Source organism: Bufo bufo, chromosome 2 (genome assembly GCF_905171765.1).
Source record: "Bufo bufo chromosome 2, aBufBuf1.1, whole genome shotgun sequence".
Lineage (NCBI taxonomy): Eukaryota > Metazoa > Chordata > Amphibia > Anura > Bufonidae > Bufo > Bufo bufo.
This window is the reverse complement of record NC_053390.1, coordinates 657132625-657149274: the sequence shown is the minus strand read 5'-3', so window position 1 is coordinate 657149274 and position 16650 is coordinate 657132625. Positions and strand designations below refer to the sequence as shown.

Here is a 16650-nt window from a genome sequence, read left to right as displayed (position 1 = left end):
AACGGCAACGCCCCCGTTGCTCCAAAAGGCTCATGTGCATATATAAAAACATAATTTTTCTCAGCAATGTGGACACATATGAACATGGGACCAACACAGATGCCTTCAGCTGCCAAGCGCACATGAAACAGGTCAGACAGTTTCATAGCTACAAACCTGCTGACAGATGCCCTTTAAAGAGCCAATCCAAGCCAAAACTAAAAATGCATCCTTTGGTGAAAGTCGTGGAGATATACGTGCTCCCAAAGTTTCTGAATAGTGCCATTACAGAGATCCTCTGACGTATTCCCAGCCTCAGGTTTATGTCTCTCAGGCGCCATAATGCATCATTCACACTCCGCTTTTACCGCTGTAGGAGGAGCTTAGTTCTGCTGAGAGGCATTCGCCATCCAGCTGACTCCGTTACTGGCCTTGGAGTCAGAAATACAGTAACAAGAAATCAAAGGAGTAGAAAGCCTGGACAATGTAAAAGTAGGGCACACACAAATACTATGTGATGGATGATTTTTCCATTTTTGACCGGAGTGGTCCTTTAGCCTTCTGCTTATTCTTTCTCTCCACCTTTCTGCCCAGGAAAGTAGATTTTCTTGATCAGCAGGCTGCTAGCGACATGTCATACGATCTTTTGTTAGAATGACAAGGCCTAACCCTAAACATGTGACTGACGTCAGTGAAAGGAGGAGTTGTCCACGTGAATTCTTATTTGACACCAATGTGGTTTCTTCCAGCTCTTTTTAACAATACAAGATCCCCAGGAATGTGCCGTCTACTGCAGCGTCAGGCGACAACAGCAATATATTGGTTTTCAATCAGGGCTCCAGACTAAATGGTCCCAAAAATCTGCAGACGTGACAAAACCCGCCACACCGCAGCTCCTCAAAAAGTGGTTTAATACCGTCTCCTTGCCTTGATACATAGCATTCAATGAATGCTATACAGTGAATAGAGGAACCTGCTACACCGCCTCCTCTATTCAAATCGCTGCACATGGGGTGCGGGTAAACATGCAGAAGATCCAGAATAATTAACGTTTCCACACCAAACCCGCACGTGTAACTTGATCTGGCATCAAAAACCATGTAAGTCAATGGTGCTGGATCCGCCGCCCATCGACTTAGGCCTCATGCACACGACCGCAAATTGTGTGTCCGCAAAAAAAAACAGATGCGGCATCCGTTTTTTTTGGAGGATCCGTTTTTTTCCACAGATCCTTTGTAATAAATGCCTATCCTTGTCCGCAAATGTGAAAAAAGTAGGACATGCACTATTTTTTTTGCTGAAGGGAAACACGGACAACGGACGCGGAACACAAAAGGATGAACTATCAGCATTTTTTTGCTGACACATTGAAATAAATGGGTCCCCATCCTATCCGCAAAAAAAACGGAACGGAGGCCGAGAAAAACAACTTTCGAGCGCATGAGGCCTTACAATGGTATTTGATGCCGGTATGTTCATTTTTGATATAATACATTTTTGATATAATACAAGCAGATCCGTCCTGAACGAATGCAGCCGGTTGTATTATTCAAATGGATGCGATTTCCTGCGGTTTTGAGATCCTCTGAAAGTAGCCGTCCAGTGGAAAATTGCAAAAGATAAGAGGCTTTTTTCTGCCTTTTTTTGCACACAGTGCAGCTTACTACAGGCATTGTTTATGCCTTTTTATGAACAGAGCCTTAGATGGAGACAGCTGCTTAAAAAAAACTAAGGAAAAGAATGATTTTTGCCTCATTTTCTGACATTTTCGTCCCATAGACATCCATTATTTTTTGACTCTGTCTGAAAAAGTGGCAGTGTTCAGTCTTTCCAAGGTGTACACACATTGGGGGAGATTTAGCAAACTGGTGTAAAGTAGAACTGGCGTAGTTGACCACAGCAACCAATCAGATTCCCACTTTAATTTTCCAAATGAGCTCTGAAAAATGAAAGGTGGAATCTGATTGGCTGCTATGGACAACTAAGGGCTCTTTCACACTTGCGTTCTTGTCTTCCGGCATAGAGTTCCGTCGTCGGGGCTCTATGCCGGAAGAATCCTGATCAGGATTATCCTAATGCATTCTGAATAGAGAGAAATCCGTTCAGGATGCATCAGGATGTCTTCAGTTCCGGAACGGAACGTTTTTTGGCCGGAGAAAATACCGCAGCATGCTGCGCTTTTTGCTCCGGCCAAAAATCCGGAACACTTGCCGCAAGGCCGGATCCGGAATTAATGCCCATTGAAAGGCATTGATCCGGATCCGGCCTTAAGCTAAACGTCGTTTCGGCGCATTGCCGGAGCCGACATTTTGCTTTTTCAGAGTGGTTACCATGGCTGCCGGGACGCTAAAGTCCTGGCAGCCATGGTAAAGTGTAGCGGGGAGCGGGGGAGCAGTATACTTACCGTCTGTGCGGCTCCCGGGGCGCTTCAGAGTGACGTCAGGGCGCCCCAAGCGCATGGATCATGTGATCACATGGATCACGTCATCCATGCGCATGGGGCGCTCTGACGTCACTCTGGAGCGCCCCGGGAGCCGCACGGACGGTAAGTATACTGCTCCCCCGCTCCCCGCTCCTACTATGGCAACCAGGACTTTAATAGCGTCCTGGGTGCCATAGTAACACTGAACGCATTTGGAAGACTGTTCCGTCTTCAAATGCTTTCAGTACACTTGCGTTTTTCCGGATCCGGCGTGTAATTCCGGCAAGTGGAGTACACGCCGGATCCGGACAACGCAAGTGTGAAAGAGGCCTAAGCCAGTTCTACTTTGCACTAGTTTTGATAAATTTGAACAATTGTGTTTTTTATAGCTCTTTTTTCATACTGATCTACAAAAGAAGTAACATCAAACATACATACTTTTCTGTAGAAAAATGCAAAGCTAGGAAAAAAATAATGACAGGCAACAAAAAACACCACAAAAAGGCAAAAAAATAAACTGCAGCACAAGGCAGATGTTTTATAGTGTGGCAGCCCCCATACATTGCTTTACTAAATACCAGCGCAGCTCTGCTACATCTGTAAATATTTCTCAAGTTTGAGTGTTGGGATTTCTAAACTTAACACCGGTGTGGGCTTCTCCCGTCATCTGACTCCATCCTCCTCCCACAGTCACTCCTAGGTCTCGCTGGGTGTGCTGGACACGTACACGGCAGTGATGATGTAGCTGCAGATGTGTCACAGCTCCACATCCCTCACAATCAGTCAGTGTATACGTTCCAAGTCTCACAGTACCCAGGGCCTTACAATAAGAATACACAAGAAAAGCCTGAGGCAGAACCTGATGTATCCAACCAGTAATAAGCATGCAGTGAAACCTTCCCAAAACTCTACGACTTCATCTACAACAGGTCCCTCATACGCTCCTCATCATCAAAATTGTAACACCAAGAAGGAAAAGTCATGGAATTCTGGAAAATGGATGGGTAGACATGTTATATTGATGACCTATCCATATCAGACCAGCAGGGGGGCCGAATCCTGCTGTTTGAAGGGAACGCAGGGCTAGTATGAGCGCAGCCTTCTCTTCACTGTTTACCTGCTCGCCATCAACCAGGGGCAAGGCTACCATGGAGCCAGGGGAGGCGGCTGCTACAGGGCCCAGGCTCAGGAAGGGGCCCAGGAGGAGAGCAAATGGATTGGTGAGCCCAGGGAGTGGGGAGTATAGTGCTCCTAGTCCTAGCACTGTTATTACTCACCACACCTCTCCGAGTGCCTGCACTGCACTAAAAGGAGCCATCCCATTGAAATGAATAGGACGGAGGAGTTTTAATGACACCTGCTCACCGCTGCAATGACCATTGCGAGCAGTTAAAGAGTGAAGAGAAAGCGGTGCTCATACAAGCCCTGCGTTCCCTTCAACCAGCTGATCAGCGGGGGTGCCGGAAGTCCGGTCTCCGCTGATTTGATATTGATGACTAGAGCTGAGCGAATGTCCGCTTGTGAAATTCGTTCACACTTCGTTTTGTGGTAAAAGGTGAATTGCGTTATGGATTCCGTTACCACGGACCATAACGCAATTCTATGACGGAATGCCTTTTAGGGGCATTCAGTTATGCATTCCGTCATAATAGAAGTCTATGGGCTGCAAAACGGATTCCGTCATGCAGGAGAGGACTCTCTATTCCGTTATGCATTTCGTCATAGAATTGCGTTATGGTCTGTGGTAACAGAATCCATAACGCAATTCACCTTTTACCACCAAACGAAGTGTGAACGAATTTCAAATTAGGAAATTCGCTCATCTCTATTGACCTATCCTGAGAATAGGTCATTTATATAACAAGAGTGGACAACCCCTTTAATGATATGCAACTGATAAAAAATGAAAATGGTGGAGTATGAGCGCCACATGCAAATACACACAAACGTACACACCTCAACATGCCATCAATGAGGTTATTAATGGTTGTCACGCTGAATGCAGAATCTGCTGCTGGCAGCTCCTTTTGCACTGAAAATCCACACAATTGTCATGCTGCGGATTTCAAGATCTGCACCACAAGTCAAAAATGTCATCTAAAAACTGGTACTGTATTACTCTGTGGATTTTCTAGTCAAAAATCTGCACATAATACGCACCATGTGCATGTGGCCTGAAAGGGAACCGGTCATGTATAAAGGGGCTATCCAGTTATCGATAATAATGACCTATCCTCATGATCGGTCATCACTGTCACATGGGCAGGGGTCCAAGTCCCAGCACCTCCCCCCGTCAACTCTTTCAGAGATATGCAGCGCACAGCGCCTTACATCGTATAGTGGCAGTGCTTGGTATTGCAGCTCAGACACTAGACTTGAACGTAGGCCATGTGACCGATGTACAGTGATGTCACATGGACTAGGAAGAGGCCATGGCGCTCAGAGCACTGGCCTCTCCTAACTGCTGATCTGCGGGGGTCCTGGTTGTCAAACCATGTTCAGTCTCCAGAAATGATACGCCCCGCTAAATGGGACCAACAATGATTTCTGCTGTGCCTCCTACTGCAAATACAGGTCATACCCTAAAAGAAAGAAATACAAGGAAATCTTGCTGCTGGCAGCTCCTTTTGCAATTACTAAGCAATCACATCCCAAATGTGATCGATGGGAGACAAGTCCGGAGACGCTGCAAGTCATGGTAGCACGTTTAAGCCTAGCAGGCTGCTCGCAGTATCATGAGTAGGGTTGAGTGAATCAGGCTGCAGTAAACTATTATTTTAGAAATAGAGTATTATATCGATTATATTTTATGATTAATTGACTAATCTTATAAAAAATGAATAGACTGTTTTCATTTTTTTAAAAACTCATAAGACCCCCTGCCATTAGTCCCCAACACCCTTTGTTACCCCCTGTGCAATCAGCCCAAGTGTATCAGTTCCTCCCAGTGCCATCAAATCCACTATCCCCCAGTGCCATCAGCTCTCCCCCACCCCGGTGGCATCAGCTCCTCTCCCCCCTTGTGCCATCGTCTCTGCCACTGGCACTATTGATGGGGGCACTGTGGCTGGCACTATTGATGGGGTTACTGTGGGGGCACTGTTCCTGGTGGCCTTTTGACTGGAACTATTTATGGCGATTCTCTGGTTGGAACTATTCATGGGAGCACTCTGGTTGGCACTATACAGAAGGGTGCTCTAGCTGCCATCATATATGGTGACACAAACTTGGACTAGTCATAGAAGCACTCTGACACTCTTTTTTCTATTGTGGGCACCCTGGCTGGCACTATTTATGGGCACCTTTACTTCCTTTCTTGTATTATTCTGGGATCTCGACTCGAGGACACGCCCCCTGTAAGCTGGAGCTGCAACTACTGTAGCACACAGAGCTTCTGTCCCAGCACCCAGAGCTGTGCCCGTCCATGGAGCCTGCCCTCCTCCTGCCTAGCATTGGTTGCTATGACGCTGTGCACTCCGGGCGCCCGGCCTTAGTCACGCCCCCACCCCCTCGCTGTCACCAACTTAGCTTTCCAGCAGTGGCGCCGCCGACACTCCATCGTTCTGCGCTGCTCTGGGCCTGACGTCACACAGCGCGTCAGGTCACGGGGTGTGCACGTCAGGAGGTCAGTGCAGCGTGGGACCATGGACATGTCGTGGAGTGTCCGGAGGCCCCCTGCTGGAAAGGTGAGTATTGCAGGCCAGCGGGAGACCACGGAGCGGGAGAAATAGCAAACTTCACTCCCGCTCCGTGGTCACATGACACAAACGAATCCTCGATGCAAAAAATTTACATTGAGGATTTTTGTGTGTCGAATTACTCAATTTAATCGAGTACTCGTTGCAGCTCTAATCCCAACCAGATTATGGGCGTAAATTACTGTATCAAAATATGAAGCGGAACTTAAAAAGCTTCGTTAATGAGGCACAAAGACTTAGTATTTTAATACAGTCATTTATGCCAATAAATGACCTGACATGTGACAGATGCGAGACAAAGCAAGTCTTCCGATATTTGCAAAAATTAGGAAACATCTTCGCGGGGGACATACATTTTACAGTAAGACTAAATCTGAAAACTAATCTGGTACAGATACAGCAATCCGAACCCGATTCGCTCAACCCTAATCATGGGCAGCATGCGACCTGACATCGTTCCATTTGGAGAAATGGCTGAACCACTGGTTCCCCGAACAAATCAATGTCACACCAAGTTATTAGTGTACCTGAAATGAAGACTAGAGGGGTCCAGCTACTGTGGATTATGCCATTCCACACCATAATCCATGGAGCAGATCTAGTGCGACATTCCCTTGTGAAGGCCTCTTTATGGCATTGCCCTGGTGGTCTATCATTGCACCAAAGATGAAAGCTGGACCATCACTGACGACAGACCTCCATTCCAGCCATTTCATGCTCTGCACCACGATAGCCTTTGAAAGCAGTGTCGTGGGGTCAATGAAACACCTGTAGTTGGACGTCTAGCGCATAGCCCAGTGTCATGCACACGCCTTCTGATGGTTTGTGTAGACACTGTCTGCTGCACTACGGTTGGGATGTGGCGTTCAATTTCACCATTCTTCTAATCAGACCATGCGTCCGTGCAGAGGTCCACCTCTTGCTGTCATTCTAGTGTGCTGTTCTCTCAACCACCGGGACACACGACAATGAACAAGGCTGACATTTTGGTCTAAGCCCATAGCAATTTGCCAAAGTAAGAAACCAAAGTGTCTCCGTTTTATTTATTTTTTGCGGGGCCGCGGAACATAAGTGCGGATGCAGACAGCACACGGTGTGCTGTCCAGATTTTTTGCGGCCCCCTTGAAAATGAATGGGTCCGCACCCGTTCTGCAAACTACCAGACAGCTGTCAATTTATTCATAAATTTCTAGGAGGAAGGAATAACAAAGCTCTAAGAAAAGATGCTCTAGAATTATTATTTATGACGAATACAACTCAGGCGAGCAGACAGTACTACCCATGCCCCCACCTCACCCCAAACGCTTGACTGTGGGGAAAAGTTTATGCCAAGATGAGAACAGAACACTGTCGATATCTCAGGCAGCCCACGAAAAGTAAGAAGAATGACCAAACTTTGATCACCTGCATGTGCTCTAGTGATATTAAACCATCTTTTTAAGTGGAAGTCCTCTGTAAGGTATATTAAAGGGGTTGTCCCATCTTGATATTTATGTCTGAAAGGTGCAGGTGCCACCTCTAGGAACCTTGGTGTGAACGCAGCACAGGCCGCACATGCTCTCCATTCACCATAGCAGAGCCAACGTGCGGTGGATGGAGGGGAGGGGGGAGCATGCGAGGCTTGCTCTCCCATGGCTTTGGGGCCCTCTTCTTGAGATCTCCTAGAATTACATCTTCTAGCAAGGGCGGGAGCATATGATGCAGTGAGAAACAGAGCCCTTACTTGTGGGTACATTTCCTCCCACACACGGCATGCGCCAAAATCACAACACGGCTCTTCCTACACATATTGCTGCACTTTGTACTTTTTTTTAAATGATATAAAGAAAACGAAGCATTTATGAAAAATATAAGAATATGGCAAGTGATTGGCCGTGCCCATATTGCGGGCGGCAAATCTGGAAGGTCGGTGCGGAACGGATGCACATAACCACACAGAAGCAGCACTGTCGAGCTGAATGGTTCTGGATCCGTCTGCGGAATCCGCCTGGACGTTGCCTGAGGCGTCCAATAGATTTGGCATTTGCTGCATGAATGGGGTCTATGGGTATGCTCAGCAATAAACAGTAAAAAAAAAAACAAAAAAAAAAAACACAGTAATAAATAATCACAACAGTAATAAAAAAAAAAATATGCAAACCTAGCCTTACAGATAAATTACTCCTGGACAGAAATAGGGCAGAGGGTTTTCTGACATTTTACTAGGTCAGTATCTGATTGGAGGACCTCTGCCGATCAGCTGATTGAGAAGGCACCAGCACTCCTGTGAGCGCCACAGGCTTCTCACTGCTTTCCCTAGGCCAGAGACTACACGTTCATCACTCACGTGGTCTAGACGCAGCTCAGCCCCACTTAAAGGGAACCTGTCACCGGGATTTTGGGTATAGAGATGAGGACATGGGATGCTAGATGGCCGCTAGCATATCTGCAATACCCAGTCCCCATAGCTCTGTGTGCTTTTATTGTGGAAAAAAAACGATTTGATACATAATGCAAATTACCCTGAGATGTGTCCTGTCCCTGAGATGAGTCCAGCGTGAAGGAGCGCAGCACCGCCCCGCATCCTCAGAATCTCCTCCTTGCTCCCCGATGTCAGACAGCCAGAGCGCCGTTATCTCCGTAATCGATGCGCAAGCCCTGTTCCTTCCCTGTGCTGGCATCAGCCTCAGGGAAGGAACACTATGAGGACACTGCGCATGCGCTAGCTCGCGCATCGCGAGATTACGGCGCTCTGGCTGTCTGACATCGGGGAGCAAGGAGGAGATTGAGGATGCGGGGCGGTTCTGCGCTCCTTCACGCTGGACTCATTTAACGTACAGGACTCATCTCAGGGTAATTTGCATATGAATCAAATCCTTTTTTTTCCACAATAAAAGCACACAGAGCTATGGGGACTGGGTATTGCGGATGTGGTAGCAGCCATCTAGCAACCCATGTCCTATACATGCAATATACATCAAATCCCGGTGACAGGTTCCCTCTAAGTGAATGGGACTGACCTGCGATACCAAGCACAGCTGCTGTACAATGTATGGAGCTGGGAGAAGGCTGCGGCACTCACAGGAGCTCCAGTGCCTTCTCAAACAGCTGATGGGCGGGGGTCCCGGGGGTCAGATCCCACCTATCAGATACTGATGACTTATCCTGAGGATAGGTCATCAGTAGTAAAAGGGCAGATAACCCTTTTAACTACATGTCCTGTACAACCATAGGTTCATGGTGACTGCAGCACACATCTGCATTGCTGCTGCAGTTCCCATTCAAGCACTGCTATAATACTCCTGCGCAGTCTCTTCACATGTTCAGGATTAGATGAGAATTTAGTTAAATCCATTCCTAATCTGATTCCAATGCAAGTAAATGATGAAGCATCAGAGAAAAAAAAAAACGCACTGATTTCTGTCTGGAGCTCATGAGAAAAAATATTTCATCTGCGGGATGAATTAAGCCTCATTCACACGTCAGTGTTTGGTCAGTGATTTCCATCAGTGATTGTGAGCCAAAACCAGGATTGGAGCCTCCACAGACACAAGGTATAAGGGAAAGATCTGCACCTGTTCTGTGTTTACAGCCGCACCTGGTTTTGGATTAAAAATCCATGATGGAAATCACTGACGTGTGACTGAGGCATTATGGAACATGCACACAGCAGTGCAGATTATCTGGATTTTTGTGCAGATTTTACTGCATTTCTGCACCAAAATCTGCTTGTGTCACTTGAGGATTTTTTCACAGATTTTGGCCCTTTCACCTCATCCCAAAAGGTGAAATCTGTTCTGAAAATCCACACAATTGACATGCAGCGGATTTCAAGATCTGCACCACAAGTCAAAAATGTCTTCTACTTAACTGGTACTGTATCACTCCGCGGATTTTCCAGTCAAAAGTCTGGACATAATAAGCACCGTGTGCATGTGGCCTGAAAGGGAACGGCTCATGTATAAAGGGGCTATCCAGGAATGGAGGATAGGTCATCACTATCACATCACGGGGGTCCGAGTCCCAGTAACCCCACCAATCAGCTGTTTCAGAGATGCGCAGCCGTCTAGAGGGATCTCTCCGCGCACAGCGCCGTACATCGTATAGCGGCAGTGCTTGGAATTGCAGCTCAGACCCATTGACTTGAACGGGGCTGAGCTGCAACTAGACCATGTGACAGACGAACGGTGATGTCACATGGCCTAGGAAGAGGCCATGGCGCTCACAGAGCTTTCCCAACAGCTGATCCACGGGGGTCCTGGTTGTCGGACCATCTTCATTCTCCGGAAAAGATACGCCCCCGCATAATGGGACCAACACTGATTTCTACTGAAAATACAAAATCAAGAATAAATGGAAAATTTTATAAATCTGCTCATAAACTAAATCAATATATTAACCTTTAATTCCCCGGCGGCAGATTTCAGGACCCTCCTACGCTGTGATCCGGAAAACGTTGCCTACCTTCGCCAGGACGCTGAATATCCTGCTTCTCTCAGCTACTTCCTTTTCCTTATCTTTTTGGTAAAACACTCATAAACCTTAGATCTTAGTTGTCCTCCAGTAAGCTGCAGCTATAAAGCACAAACTGATAACTGTACAGTGCGTGATTAACCCCTGCATAGGACTACAAGAGTGAAGCCCACTCTGCCTATACCCAGTAGTAAAAGGTGGTTGGGGACATTTCGTGTAAGGACCCTAGGGTGAGAACTTGGCTCCGTTCCTTCCTCTGCAGATGAACACTGTGGCCCTAACCCCTCATACAACCAGCATGGGATTAGGACATCACACTGCGAAGTATCCAACACCTGCCATGTAATCTCCACTGGCATATAGTGCATTCTCCCGTTCACCCCGCCGAGCGTGCGTGTGTCCTATGCCGCCCCATTGAAATGAACGGGTCCGCATCCGATTAGCAAAAAATGTGGACAGAAACTACAGTCCTGTGCAAAAGGATTTAAAGGGATTTTTCATATTGAGCCTATCCCCAGGATCTATATCGGATTGATGGGGGGAGTCAAACAACCCACTGATCAACCGTTCAGGGGTAGCTCTGGCACAGACACATCTATTGTGAGCGGAGCTCCGATACCGACACAATGGACGGAACGGCGTGGATCCGGCACCGGAGCCCACCACACAACAGCATCTCACCGGGGTAAGGCCTAGGAGCACCCACTCTCACCCCATCAATAACACCAGGAGCACCCACTTCTGGTGAAGGAGTCTAAATACTCAGAGCACACGTGAGCCACTATTGGCTGAGGACACATGCCATTTAAACAAACCTTGGACTACATGGGTGCAGGCTTATGTCACAGGCAGGGTGACAGTCTGCAAAGTACTGGGAGTCTGACGTGCTGCAGCAGGCGGGTGACCACCAGCTCCCTCCATACAGGTGCACACTCCCCGCCTACCTGTTGCTTCCATTACAGAAGTAATGGCCACATCCACCTTCTTACCTGCTAATGCTGGCTGTCCCTCCCCCACGTCTCCGCGTCTGCACCGGCTCCCCTACCTCCCGGTCTTCCTCTCACACCAGCTGAATGACCCAACACCCCTACAGACACTTCCAACACCACCCGGAAGTGTAGCCACTTAGCCGGCCTCTCTAGCCGTGAACTATCAACTCTATGTTCCGGATTTCCCCCTGAAGTCACTGTCTGACGTGTGTCACCCTCTACAAACATGGCGGCGCGTCAGACTAGGTGATAGGCGTTGCCGCCCTCTGCTGGTGGGAAGAGAATTTGCACGTTTGGATGACGTTCCCTATAGATTCCAGTTTCCTTCATTGATGCGTTTTGAAATGAAATATTTTTATGAAATATTTGCATGTTTGGAGGACATCTTAAAAGGACACTTCCATAATAAAAAAAAAACATCCCCTATTAACAACCGATTTGTGACTATTCTAAATGGGGTGTGGTTTAAAGGGAACCTGTCGCATGGATTTTGTGTATAGAGCTGAGGACATGGGTTGCTAGATCACCGCTAGCACATCCACAATACCCAGTCCCCATAGCTCTGTGTGCTTTTATTGTATAAAAAAAACCGATTTGATACATATGCAAATTAACCTGAGATGAGTCCTGTATGTGAGATGAGTCCTGTATGTGAGATGAGTCCTGTATGTGAGATGAGTCCTGTCCCTGAGATGAGTTCTGTACGTGAGATGAGTCAGGGACAGGACTCAACTCAGGTTAATTTGCATTTGTATCAAATCGGTATTTTTACACAATAAAAGCACACAGAGCTATGGGGACTGGGTATTGCGGATGTGCTAGCGGCCATCTAGTAATTCCTGTCCTGAGCTCTATACACAAAATCCAGGTGACAGGTTCCCTTTAAGGAATCAGGGAGGGGGACTGAAGAAAGGGGCATTCCCAGGGGCGTAGCTATAGGGGGTGCAAAGGTAGCAGTCGCTACCGGGCCCAGGAGCCTGAGGGGCCCAAAGACCCTTGTGCTGCATAAGAAGACACCGGTATTATAGAAAGTGTATGCTGGTCAAGCTGCACTTCTGGCTGGAGGGAAGCGGTTAGGGCAATAATTTAGAATGGGGGGGGAGGGGCGCCATTAAAGTTTTTTGATGCAGGCAGCATGAAGGCTATGTGCTCCTCTGCCCCTGGCCACAAGGTTCTGAGGGAAGGGGGCCCAAGCTGAACTCCTGCACCAGGGCCCATGAGCATTTAGCTACGCCCCTGGGCATTCCCAGGGGTGCACCACCAATGAGGCCTGAGATGATAGCCTCAGGCAGCACCAGGTAGGGGCAAGAGGGGGGCAGCGGAAGGGCCATGGGCTCATTCATTGTGGCAGAGGGGTTAGGTTAAGAAATTGGCATGGGGGGTACCGTTTCAATTTTTGTCAGGCAGCAGAAAGGCTAGGTGTACCCATGGGCATACCAATGCGTGAAACTATATTCCAGAGCACTGAGCGCTCCACCTTCCCACCTCTCAGAAACCCAGCATGAAAGCTTGTCAACCATGCCATTAGCACATCAGACCATTCACTGTGACCAGAGAAGGATGAGTGACGCAGTGAGGCTACTTTCGCACATGCGCTAAAGATATTCCACAGGCTGTTCCGGCAGATAAACAGCATGCCAGAGTTCACCATTAGGGTTGAGCAAACCCGAACTGTAAAGTTCGGATTCGTACCGAACATTAGGATTTTTGGACCCCGAACCCAAACTTTTCAGTAAAAGTTCGGGTTCGGTGTTCGGCGAGTTAATGGCACTTTTTGAAAGGCTGCAGGGCAGCCAATCAACAAGCGTTTAACTCTTGTGCCCCTAGAAGTCATCACAGCCATGCCTACTAATGGCATGGCTGTGATTGGCCAGTGCAGCATGTGACCCAGCCTCTATATAAGCTGGAGTCACGTAGCGCTGCACGTCACTCTGCTGTGCTCAGTGTAGGGAGAGGATGCTGCTGCTGCTGTGAGGGAGAGAATAGGACTGAATCTGTTATCAGAAGTGCTTGTTAACTCAGCGATCTACAGCAGTTTTGTTTTGGGGGTGCAGTGCACCATTTTTGTACCCTGAGCCCAGTGACACAGAAAAATAACTTTTATCCGTCTGTTAGTTAGGTGGGTGGCGGCGGCCATTTTATGCAAGTTCTGTGCACCAACACAGCATATGTGCTTTTGTGACAGTCAAATACAAGGTTTAAATACTGCAGTAATATTCTAGGTTTAAAAAAACACTAATTTTTTGCAAGATAATACATTTTGGGTCCTTTGCTGAATTTGTGACAGTCAAATACAAACTTTAAATACTGTAGTTATATTCTAGGTTTAAAAAAAAACACCCATTTTTTGCAAGACCCTACATCTGGGGCCTTTGCTGCATTTGTGACAGTCAAATACTAGTGTTAGATACTGCTGTTATATTCTGGATTGCTGCATTTGTCACAGTCAAATACAACCAGTCAATATTGCAGTTACATTGTTGGTTGACAAATAAAAAAAAATTGGGACCGTAAAGTTGTATAAAATTCGCCTGTCACACTATTGTGTGACCTCAAGAATTTTTTCCTCTTTTTGACACCGACACTGCCTTACTGTCAGTGAACATAATTGTTGACTATTGGCGGTTACATTGTCGCCTGACATAAACCATCTGTTAGTTTGGTGGGTGAACACAAAGAATGAGGAGAGCGTCAAATAAGGGACATGACCCTGGTCGTGGTGCTGCTGGTGGAGCTCCTGTTGCAGGGAGAGGACGTGGTCGATCTGTACCAGCTACATGCACAAGCAAAACACCTTCCTCAGGTGCGAGTAGGCGACAGAACCTTCAGCATTATTTAGTAGGTCCGAATGCGGCTCTACGAATGGTGAGGCCAGAACAAGTACATGAGATAGAAGATTGGGTGGCTGACAGCGCCTCCAGTTCCTTCACATTGTCTCCCACCTAGTGCCATGATGAAAGATCAGAGTTGGCACCTGCAGCCGATGTCCATCAGTCTTTCACCTCACCCCCTTGCAAATCAGCCAAGCAGTCTGAGGGGCGGATTAAGTGCATGATAGGCCCGGGGCTGTCTAACCAACTTGAGTGAAAAAACAAGTATGGGGGGGCACACTCAAAAGGGAACCACAAGCGGTAATAGTGATAGTACACTTTATTATACTAAAATATTAAGAACATACCCCTAAAACATCTAAATGAAATGCATATAACACATATACAGATAAAAAAACAAGTGTATGACCGACATCATACACTAATACAATAAACTAACAAAGGTCTTATTGCTATTGGTAACATCTTTGACATGTACAAAAACATTCCTGTAATAAAAGAAAAAAACACAATGTGTTTTACATGTATATATTTATACATGTATTTGTCACGTGGGTGGCGCACTATTTATTGAACACTGCAGATAATATGCTGGTCCCTGGCTGAGCCCAGTAATACTACCTAATTATTCTACACCTGAGTTCTCTCTCCTCCTTTGAGTGTGGAGTCCGAACTCTGGGAGCATTTAAAACTGAGCAAGTCAGAGTCCAACATGGAGTCATGATTAAGAGCAGGTGTGCTCGAAACGCGTAGACGATCCTCTGTAGACCCACGTCAGGAGGTTGGGATTCTCTTGCTGCACAAACTAATTTTTTGTACCGTATTCAATAAAGGAACTAAAGAAAAATCTTCTAACTGAAAAGTGCTGGACGTGTTTATTGTCTTGGATATGCCTGGGATCTCATCTCACCAGTCCGTGCACTGACCCCCATGGGATAATGCTATTTCACATGCGCGCAAAGGTGAGCTGGATAATCTAATATTGCCACTTTGGCACCTACAGCCCATGGCCATCTGTCTTTCAACTCACCCCCTTGCAAATCAGACAAGCAGTCTGAGCCCCAAGTCATGCAGCAGTCTGTTATGCTTTTTGATGACTCTGCTGGCAGGGTTTCCCAGGGCCATCCACCTAGCCCTGCACCAGAAGTGGAAGAGATTGAGTGCACGGATGCCCAACCACTTATGTTTCAGGATGAGGACATGGGAGGACCACCGCAGCACGTCTCTGATGATGACAAAACACAGGTGCCAACTGCTACGGCTTTCTGCAGTATGCAGACCGACAAGGAGGGCAGGGGTAAAGAGTGGGTGGAAGATGATGTGGAGGATGATGAGGTACTAGACCGCACATAGAATCAAGGTCATGCGAGTGACCTGTCTAGTTTGGAGGAAGAGGCGGTGGTTGCACAGAGGCACCAGCACACCATAAGAGGGAGCAGGGTGCAAAAGCGTCTGTAACATTCTTGGGTGACATTTTACTATTTTTGCCTTGAATAATCCCCTTCTCTGCATAGGTGACAGGGACATACATTTCAAAAAATCGTCTGTTACATTGTCAGGTGACATTTTACCAATTTTGCCGTATACAAACCCCTGCTCTGCATAGGTGACAGGGACCGAAATTTTTAAAAATCATCTGTTCCATTGGTGGGTGACATGAACACAGTTTTGCCGATGAAAAACCTCTGCTGTGCATAGGTGACAGGGAATTAAATTTCTAAATTTAAATTTCTAAAATTCGTCTTTAATTGACGCGCGACACATCCTTTCATTCGATCCTTCCACTTTAACAACTTGTCCCACATTTCCGCTCAATCACATTTCAGCCATTGACCTCCCTTGGATGTGGTCTCCTTTTCTCACGCTACCTCTCCGGCATGAAACCCTGATTCTCCGTTACCCGTGATCACCATGGTAGGCGCAGAAAAGAACATCGAAAGTTGATAGAGAAGATATCCAATTGGATCGTGGACGTCATGGGGACGTGCGATCAGGCAGAAGTTATCTAGAGTCAACAAAGCGGCAGCAGGTCCTCTCCTGTCTAACGTTTCCAAATCCAAAATACCCCAGTGACATTCCCTATAATTTTTTATTAATCATTCCATTAACAGGGTATCTTAAGAGTCCTGTATTGTTATTTATCGTCACTACCTCCCCGAGTCGGGAGTGGGTAATTGCTGCGCCGCCTCCTTTACTTGGAAGCTTCGGCTTCAATAATTTGTCCCACATTTCCACTCGATCACATTTAATTTCATCCATTGACCTCCCTTGGATGTGGT

The 16650-nt window shown here is 47.0% G+C and overlaps 1 protein-coding gene across 3 annotated transcripts in view; it reads right to left on the bottom strand.

Annotated features, from left to right (window-relative positions):
- ARFIP1 (ADP ribosylation factor interacting protein 1) overlaps window positions 1–11691 on the bottom strand; it is a 155617-nt gene extending 143926 nt beyond the window's left edge. For 2 of the 3 annotated variants that reach the window (XM_040418551.1, XM_040418554.1), the window contains exon 1: window positions 11541–11691. The gene's annotated coding sequence lies outside the window, so the exon portion shown is untranslated. The remainder of the gene's footprint in view (window positions 1–11540) is intronic. The other variant, XM_040418553.1, reaches the window with a different exon arrangement.
- Window positions 11692–16650: the final 4959 nt, after the last annotated feature.